Raw genomic sequence first — 9973 nt, forward strand, 5'->3', positions numbered from 1 at the left:
GCTGTTTGAAGAATGTTAATGTTTCATTCCATCAGAACGCTAGACCATCTGACCACAGTTCCTCCTCACCTACTGTGCAACAGCATATTGTTTTAAGCAAAAAAAAAAAAAAAAAAAAAAAAAAAGATATATTTTTGATTCTTTGTTTCCAAGAAGGTGCTTCCCCAGGTTTCCAAAGAGGTTTGTAGCACAAAAAAAGTTAGCAACCACTGATGTGATTTGGTACCAGTTCAATGAGGAAGGGGCTAACATTCCTGCTCAGGAGATTTGGGTTTCATGGAGAGACATGTGTGACTTAGGAGTACCATGAGGTGCTTTCCTTGAAAGTGCCTCAAGGAATCTCATGGTGTAGACCCAGAAGAATGAAGAATGTTAATGTTTCATTTCATTTGGCCATACTAGATATTCTCCTGCCTACAGGAGGGACACTCTGGGCTTCTGTAGTCAGTTTTCTGGGACACTGACCATATATGCAGCTATCTACCTGCTAGTTCATGAGATCCAGGTCTGAGCTCTCTCCCTCTGCAGTGGGATTCAACGGTCCTGTGCGGATGGAGCCCTCGGTGGTAATGCCGGATAAGAAATTCCTATGTCTAAGTGAATTTTCTAGGCAGACAGTACTTGAAAGTATCTGAATATATATTCACAAATATATTTTATAATTCTTAGAGAATTTATAAAATGTTAATGAATTCACACTTTTCTCATCTGTTCCTTTGGGGCCACATTTCACCTTGAGGTTAATTAAAATGTCTTCTTTATCAACCTCAAAGAGTACGTTCATGGGGTCTCCTGTGGGGCTCACAGAGAATCTTTTGGTGTCTTATCCTGTCTCCTTTTCTCATCTTTCCATGAATCCATGCTCAGCAAAGATAAATCTATAAATATGCTCATGCTTAGGAGGTTGAATGTAGCCAACCTCTGGACACAGGGGAAGGCCACCCAGCGTGACTAACGGCACTCTGTGCTGGCTGATTTCACTGCTGGACACCAGGGGCCCATTTTACAATTTAAAGTCACCTATGGCCCTGTTCTCTCTGTGTCCAGCTCATTATATCAATATTGAAATCTGTGGGTGTGTCTCATTGTGTGTGAATAAGTTGGAAAAGAGCAAAGTGGACTTCAGTCAGATGACCTTGAAACACATCACTGTGGGGAGAGGAAACGTGCTGATGTCCTGTTTGTCCAGCACTAGGAATCACCGGGATCCCTGCCTGCCTCCCCAAGCCTCCAGGTGTCCTCCTGTGATGCCTTGGCCCTTCCCCACTGCTTCCCAGGCTCAGTCTTGGCCCACACAGGTGTCCAGCAGCTCTACTGGACACTCCCCTAGGTTCCTGGAAAGAAAGAAAAGAACATGCTCTTGGCCCCGTGAGGCCATGCCCAGGAGTTAGGAGTGCTGGCAGGAACTTGTTGGGGACGTTTGGCATACTCTCCTCTGTCCTCTGGTGAAGATTTCCCTCCCTTTCTTCTTTCCTTCCCTTCCTGTTTCTATTTTTTCTTTTCTTTTCTCTCTCATTCAGTTTTTATTCTTTTCTTAATTTAGAGCTCATGACAGTAAGTGTTTGTGGGGAAACTTGCCTGGATTAATGTGACTAATGAGGGGTGGAAATAGAAGAAAGTGACTGAGGGTGAGGAGGTGACGAGAAATGACCAACAGGAGGGGAACTGAACTTGTGCCTGAAACTAGAGACTTTTGCTGCCCCCAAAAGTTTGAAAATTACTGGGAAGTCTCCATTTTTACTCATCTTGCCATCATGATTGATTACTGATATATATGTGTGTATTTATGAACAGATATGTCATAGACAGATGGTTTTACCAGCTGTATTGCAATTTATAAATCCTCTCTGATAATATGTCTTTATATGACTATGTATGATACATACATAATGATAAACCAGCATTTAAAGATCGTGTATGTGTATATATATAAGTATATATAATTATTTAATTTGTACTAATGTGCATGTATTAGATTAGATAAACAGCTCATCAGTAATTGTGGACTGCACACCCACACACATTGTTGGTTGGTGAGCTGTGGACCCCAATGGACACTTTTTCTTATTTTTTAGCATCCATTTCCCCTTTGGGGACAGAGTCCTGATTTTGTTCTTAGCCCATGAAAGTCACAAGGCTGCAGGACCTTTGCTTGTTTTTAGGTTCAGGGACAGATCCCAGTTAGAACTGAGTGGTATTCTGAGGACTCTCATTTGTTCAGGGTAGGCCTGTGACAAAGTTGGAAGGCATGGCTTCTCTTCTAAATCTGGGGAGCTCCTTTCTGCACTGGAGCAGGGTGAGGATGCGTGCGGTCTCATGCAGTGTGCAGAAGAAGGGACCCCCCTGAAGTCACTTCTGAGAGGAGTGGGCCAGGTGGGCAGGAGCCTGGTGCGCTCTGGGCATGGACTCTGGTTTGCCCTGCTGTCCCACGGGCTCCCCTGCATCTCCTGTGGAGCTGTATTTCTCACTTCTCATCCTTCATTGCTCTGATATTCAGAGTGACTGTTCCAAGGAACATCTTGCCATTTCATTTCATAATTTAACTTGTCCTTCACCTGATGTTCCAGCGAAATCCCAGCAAGCATGACCAGCATGGCACAGAGTTGGCACTTCCCAGACTGGCACTTACTGATGCCCACACCAGGGCTTTTGTATTTGCCACCTCAACACCCCAGCCTAGCCCCTTCTTATCTGGTGAAGCTTATCAACTCATCCCTCCCACAAAAGGCTTTTGGCACCACCTGTTCTTGTCCCTCGCACCTCATGTGGCCCTTAGACCTTGAGAAGCAAGACATGCCAAAGAGACTTCTCCTCGTGCGCCTAGTTCTCATCATAGTGAAATAAAATTATCTTCATGATGATTTTTCCTAACTGTGAGTTCCTGGTGGGTAAGAGGGACACTTTTCTTTTTACCCTCAAGTCTGGCACATAGACTAGTCCGTCTCGTTCCTGAGCTGTATTATGGGGAGCAGGGATTGGCCTGCATTCAATCAGTGAACCAACGGTGTTTCCTGGAGGGGTCCACCTTCTCTGAACGGACAGTTATGAAAGAGGGGAGGGAATGAAATGCGGTGTCTACTAAAAGGGATGCGTGGGAAAGCACAGAGAGGAGGGGCCATCAGCACTTGGCAGGATGCACTGATCCTCGCTTCATGCAAGGAGGTGATGTATGGGATCGCCATGTGAAGTTCAGAAATTGGATAGATGCCTTTCTTCTAAGGCAGGCAGCTGAGGTCAACCTCCATAATTCCTTTCTTTCCCTCCTTCCCTTCCTTCCTTCCTTCTTTTCTTCTCTTTCTCCTTCCTCTTTTCCTTCTCTTTTATAGATTTTGATGACTTACCTTTATAAGGCATTTATTAAAGACATTATATTTAGAATAGAAACTCATAACAAGACATGCAAGTGTGAGAATCCTCGCCTGCCTAGTGGTCCTGCCCTAGGTCTGCAGCGTTTTCTTCCTCTGCCACACAGCTGCCCTGCTGCAAGGGTGGACCCTCCTCGTGCACTGAGTTCATCCAGTGCTGCCACAACAGAACAGAGGACATGGCTGCATGAAATCCTCAGAGGATGACAACTGACTCCAAGTAGGAGGATAGCATTTGCTGCAGTCTGGCTGCAACAAACTAACCGGGGGGTGAGGAGCAGCTTGTATAGATTGATACAGCAGGAGTAGGAGCCGTTTATTGTAGGACAGGAGGGGTATATATACATTCCACACAGCTTATCTAATTAACATAAACTAGATACAGCAGTCAACCAATAAGGAATCTCCACACTTAATGGCTCGCTGGCGTTACTTCACAAACTACTCCCTCTGCAAAATGCCAGGCGCCATCTTGACTTGTTTACAGACCCTAACAGCATTTTTAATATTGCCACCTGGTTGTAGTTCATAAATCCCTTCTGAGCATATTTCTATGATTGTAGTAAAAAGATAAACCCCACACTCTGTCTACCTCATAAGGTTCTTGGAAAGATCCAGTAGTGAATTGTGTGTAAAACCACACTGTGGCTTAGAGCGCCTACACCTGCTTATCTGTGGCAAAGCACCACTCAGCCCTTCCTGCAACAGAAAATGAGCTGTGCTATCATAGCTGATGTCCATCCTTGAAGGAAACTGAGGCACACTGATGAGAAAACAGAGTTTCAAAGGCTGACTGGAGGACAGAGGGATGCAAGCAAGGAGAGACCAGAGAATGCTGCTCAGAGGACGCCCACGTCCTCTGATAACACAAGCTGTTCAAAAACTGACCCATCCAGAGAGGCGCTCTTGGCTACAACATTCATCCCACAACTTTTGTCAAGGGCCTGCTGGGGTCCTGGAGATCTCTATAGAGAATGAACAAGACCTTACAATGCCGAGGGCCTCATGTCCAAGGACCTGTATAGGACATGAGCCGAAGGCCAGAGGGAAGGATAGAAGGCCAGAGGGCGGGCAGCAGGTGTCTCCAGCAGGAGGCCAGGAGCAGCGTTCTGAGTTTCTGTAAGCCTCCAGATAACAAAGAGCCATTTCCTCAGCCCGGAAAGGCTGGGAACAACAACAAAGTCACACATTTAGAGTGAAAGGGCAAACCTCTGTACAGAAGCACCTGTCTTCAGAGAACAGAGCACATGCCACAGGAAATTCGTGACTAGAGAGAGGGCTTAACAACGGCCCAGTCCTCACTGGGCTCCAGCTACTAGCTAACTCCCATACACATGTTGATTCCTCAGTGCTCTTGAAGCTGAGGGTTCTAGGCCCTACCACTGTCCTGTGCAGCAGAGGACACTGTCTTGGAGAAGTGGCAGGACTTACCCCAGCGCCAGGCGGCCAGGTGTAGAGGCACCCTGGAGCCCAGCAGCCCACGCCAAATCGAAACTCCCAAGAGCTGCCCACTGGTGGCTTAGTTTTGTCTTTTTTTCTATACATTTTCTCAGGATAGTCTTACCCCTAAAAAGCCTTCTCTCCGAGTTGATCCATACTACCAGGGGCCAGTAAGTCAGTCTATCAGCGGTAATATTCCAGTACTTACCTACAGATGTTTCCTCCCTCAAAGGGTGGTGATGTAATCTTTAATGCTCCATGTCCTCAGAATCCCCTCTCTGTTCATCAAGCAAATCCCCATCTTTCCCACATCAAGGCTAAGCAGGTGTAAGTGTTTAATTGCAGAACATCAAAGGGAGAAGTTTTCAAAGACTCCATTATTCTATTAACACCAGACTGAAGTTAGTTAACAAGCCTTTTTTTTTTTTTTTTTTTTTTTTGGTAACTTAATCTTTTGAGGAAAAACTCCCTTAAAATAAATAAGAATTTTATTTGTTTTATTTATTCTTTTTTTTTCCCAAATATTTCAAAAGCAGAAGATGGCATTAAACTGCACGTGACAGGGAGATAAAATCGCCATTCCCAGGGAGATCTGACTTGATCTCCTTGCTGTGGAAAATGCCTCACACCCGAGAGCCTGGACTTCAGTGTCTGGTGTAGCATTCTGTTCCAGTTGCCTGGCACCTCTGCTCCAAACACCCCCCCCCCCACACACACACACCCCACATATGGATGCCACACACCCTGCATGCACACACACAAACAGCACACACATAACACCTGTGTAAACACAGAGACACATACCACACCAGACACACCAGACATGTCTGCATGTGCATCCTTGCACCCACACAGACACACAGAACTCTCTTGAAAATTATATTTTAATTACATGAAAATACCTTTTCTCACTTTCACTGGGAAAGCCCTAAATTTTTCACATAGAAATAATTTACCACAAATTTTTCATGGGAGTACTTTTTGGCTTCAGAAACTCCTGGTCATCTCATTTGTTACTTTTTATAAAAAGTATAATAATGCCAAATTCTATTTTTTTGTTGTTGTTGTTTTAGGGATGACACTTTTTAAAAAAAATTAATTGAACTAAGTCATGTAAAACAGAAATATGAACTTAATTTGCCTGATCTGGATTTATTTATTTATTTAATTTTACCTTTAACTTCATGAATTCTGTTGTTTTTGTTGTTAGAAGCAGATTTTAGACATGTCAACTTTGAGGTTGCTGTAGACTCACGGGAGGTTCTGGAACAGGACAGGGAGGCTGCATATGACCCACCCGACCTCGTCTGGTGGCCACCAGAGAACTGGGCTCACATTTCCTGTCGTCCATCACTCATTCTCCAGAAGCCGACTGTCCTGCAAGTTCTAAATGCAGCTCCTGAGGACTTTGGAACCTAGGACTTCTGTGTGGGTGCAGCATGGTAAGAGTACTTTAGAGTGTGTCCCCAGATCCTCCAAACAGAACGAATTAGAGTCTCTGCCAGTCCTGGGCCCGGAGGCTGTTAGACGTGGAGAAGCCGCTGCCTCCTGACCAGGAGGCCCACAGGGCGGACTCACTTTCAGCAGAAGGGAAATTGGTGACCACAGGCTGTGGCCCAGAATCTCTGCCATCCCACCTCCGCAGCTCAGCTGGGAAAGGCCGATTCTTCTGAGGCTGACTCCCTGAGACAGAGAAGAGGGAAGGCAGCCGTTAAGACAGAAAATGATGCAGACAAGAACAAAAAGGGAGGAATTCCGCCCTCGAAGGGGTCCTGCAACCAGAGCATCACCGGCAGTTGCCATGGAGAATGTGACTCGGCAGTGCGGTGACAGAAGACATTTGAAGAAGAAAAGGAAATAGTGAGAGGAAGGGCCAGGCGACTGGGCACCATCCAAGACCTCTGGGTCTCAGAGCCTCTGTGGGCACTGACCCTGAGCTCAGGCTTTGGACGAGGGTGGGTCCTGTCCTGTGACCCCTGGACCTCTGCTCCCAGCCAGGACAGCTGGGGCATCAGCGCGCCTCTCCAGGCCTGCTTGTTCACCTGGAGGTGGCCCTGGCCTAGGGGTTGGTGGCCAGCCTTCAGCAAGGCAGGGCCCAGTCCTGCTATTCCACAGGCTGCTGGGAGGTGGCGCTGGTGTGCCCATCGGCGTCCATGTCATTTAGGGTGGAGCCCGTTCTCAGGGGATTGCTGCTGTAGGTAGGTTTAAGTGAAGCCAGTGAATCACTACACGTGTCCAAATTGCAGAGTTTATTTTGAATACAAATCACATATCATGCAGGTTTGCAGGGGACAGATCCCTCCCCTCTGGCGTCAGCGACTTTAGCTGTGGACGCCAGGCAGCACCCTCTTTCTGGCCTGCACTTTGGTGCAAGCTTCCTGTGCAGAGATGGTCTCTTAAGGGAGCCTTGGGCGGGCCCTGAGGGCTGGTGGGCGCCCCGCCCTTGAAATCTGCAGAGCCACCTGAATGCCGTCAAACCGCATTTCCATCATTTGTGTTCCTTGTAGTTTTACATTTAGTAATAGTTAAATCACTTTCTCTCCTCCCAAATGTGCATGAAAATTATACCCGCTCCGGAATAGTTGCTGAAGCTTTCTAATGATCACAATAAGACAAGTTTCTCAGAATTTATTTTAGGAAAAATAATCAGACATGCACACCACTAGAATGACTAATATAGTGAGTTCATATGCCTGTTATTCTTTTTTTCAAGAATTTGATTTAAAATTTTGATTTGAAAATTTTTGATTGGATACATTTGATATATATTCATTTTTTTAAATCGATAGTATATTTTACAGCACTGACTAGATATCATGCCATTCCACACCTGCTCACAAAAGCACACTTCTACAAAAATTGGCTATTTTCTTTCATAACCAGAATGCATTCTTAATTAATAAAACTGACAACAATTCTTTGTTACCCATTCCATAATCACATTATTTTGAAATTCCTAGTTTTATGCTATTTTACCATTGGTTGGATTGAATCAGGATCCAAACAAGTCTATCACAATACTGAACCACTTTGTAAAGGAAAAAAGGACCTGAACATACACAAGATATTAACAGAAAGTTAGGAATCCTCCGGAGGCTAGAATCACTGTTACTGCTCCCCAGCAAGACCTCCACCTGTGAAGGGCTGTGATATGGAACTCAGCCAGGAGGGGGAGCAGAGCACCCAATAGCTTTCCCTCACCTCTCTGCCACCAGGTGCTCAGGGCTGCACTTGGGAGGAGAAAAAGTGTCTGTTGGGTGTGAAACTCTGAATAATGCCATATCATTCCTGTTGGTTAAACCCAAAAAGACCCACATGAGAATTTAAAAATGGAAAACAAGCAAAAGTTAATGTTAACAGCAAGAAAATTGTTCACATTTGGGGCTACTAAATTGGTTGGGCTTCATGTAAAGACTAGAGAAATGAAATAAAAAGAAGAAAATTGAAAATACAATGTCCAATCAACACAAAATATCACAGGCCACGTGGTGAATCTCAACTATCCTATTTGCAAGTCACGAAATGATATGTATCCCCTTCTCATCACTCAAAATTGTGTTACGCATATTTCCCAAAGTAAAAGAAAATCATTAGGAAATGTAAATGACACATAACAAGTGAGAAATGAACTTTGGGTGCTTTAATTTATTCAAAGGGTGATCTTGAAATGCCAAAAACTTGCCAGGTACTGGTGAGGCACTGGAAAGAAGTTAGAAGATATATTGGATCCGTTTTACAATATAGATTATGCTTATGAATTTTATGTAGGAGGAGGATGTCTGTTTAGCATTTTGATGTTGATATTCTGGGCTAAATACACAGAGCTGCTCTGCCCAAATTGTTATTTTTGGAAAAATGAAAAAGTTGGAAATTTGGGACAGTTGAATATTCTTATAAGCAGTCGGGGTAGGAATATAACAATTCTGTTAAAGGGAGAAAAATCATGAAAACTTATCCTATAAAGCTTAATTAGGTGTTAAACACATAGGGGAATAATTAAAATAAGTACGCAAATAAAAATAAAATTGTTTATTATCTGAACAACTTTAAGTGATCAGATGCATTGCAAAGTCTAAAGTCTAGTTCTGGGAAGTAAGATCTCCTTACATACTGTTCCAAATTCCATTTTATCATTAAAATTATAACTTATGAAGTGATCACCAGATAAAAAATAAATTTATATTTTCCTTGTTCAAAAATATTAATCACTTTAAGATTTTAAACTCTCTTTGATTATCTACTAAACATTAATTCCATGTCTGCTCTATCATTTTTGGAACTAACAGAAGTATTTTGAAAGTTTATAGGAAAAATCATCTTACAGAAGATAGTTTTAATGGGAATGTTGTTTATTACCTAATTAACTTTCTAACTTCTGTAACTCTTATGAAAAAAAGTCATGTCCATCAAAATCCTGATGGTTGTGAAATCACAGTTGCCAGAATACAATAATAATATTGTAACTAAGATATTAATCTATATTTCTTTAATTTTTCAAAGGTTGGAATAACTTTTTCTGTGTTTCAAAATTCAAGCAGTGAAACCTGGCATATTTCCTGGGTTGACTGACATTTAGAAACCTAAAGCCTTTCTGGTTAACCACACATTTTGAGAATAAGCAAAATACAAGTTGTTTTGAAACCATCATGCTGTAATCGACAGAGATGGGAGCACTAAGCCAAGACAGTTATCATAATGACATGTGATTTAAGTTTCTGGAGCAGAACGCTGGGTTCTCCAAGTCAGGATGCACAGCCTCAAAGAACAGCTTAAATGCCGTGAAAGTCCTCAGTTGGTCTTATGTTCATGAATAATTCTCTGAAAACTATGTAAAGCCTCAGTTTAGTTACATGACGAAAAGAGACTTTGATCCTATCTTGTTATGTGCAAATAAAAGAATAATTGGTGCCAGAACTTGGCACAGAGCACAGAGTGTCTCTGGATTATGTTCTTCCTTTCAAGGGAATTATTGCTCTGCATTATTTCATGGAGGGTTGCCGCAGTCTGGCTGCAGCAAAATAACTGGGGGGTGACGAACAACTTGTGTAGATTGGTACAGCAGGAGTAGGAGCCGTTTATTGTAGGACAGGAGGGGTATATATACACTACACACAGCTTATCTAATTAACATAAGCTAGATACAGCAGTCAACCAATAAGGAATCTCCA

General features: G+C 43.3%; 1 pseudogene; it reads left to right on the plus strand.

The window, feature by feature from the left end:
- LOC139706392 (transcription factor JunD-like) overlaps positions 1-9726 on the plus strand; it is a 56925-nt pseudogene extending 47199 nt beyond the window's left edge.
- Positions 9727-9973: the final 247 nt, after the last annotated feature.

Source organism: Marmota flaviventris, chromosome 1 (assembly GCF_047511675.1).
Source record: "Marmota flaviventris isolate mMarFla1 chromosome 1, mMarFla1.hap1, whole genome shotgun sequence".
Classification (NCBI taxonomy): domain Eukaryota; kingdom Metazoa; phylum Chordata; class Mammalia; order Rodentia; family Sciuridae; genus Marmota; species Marmota flaviventris.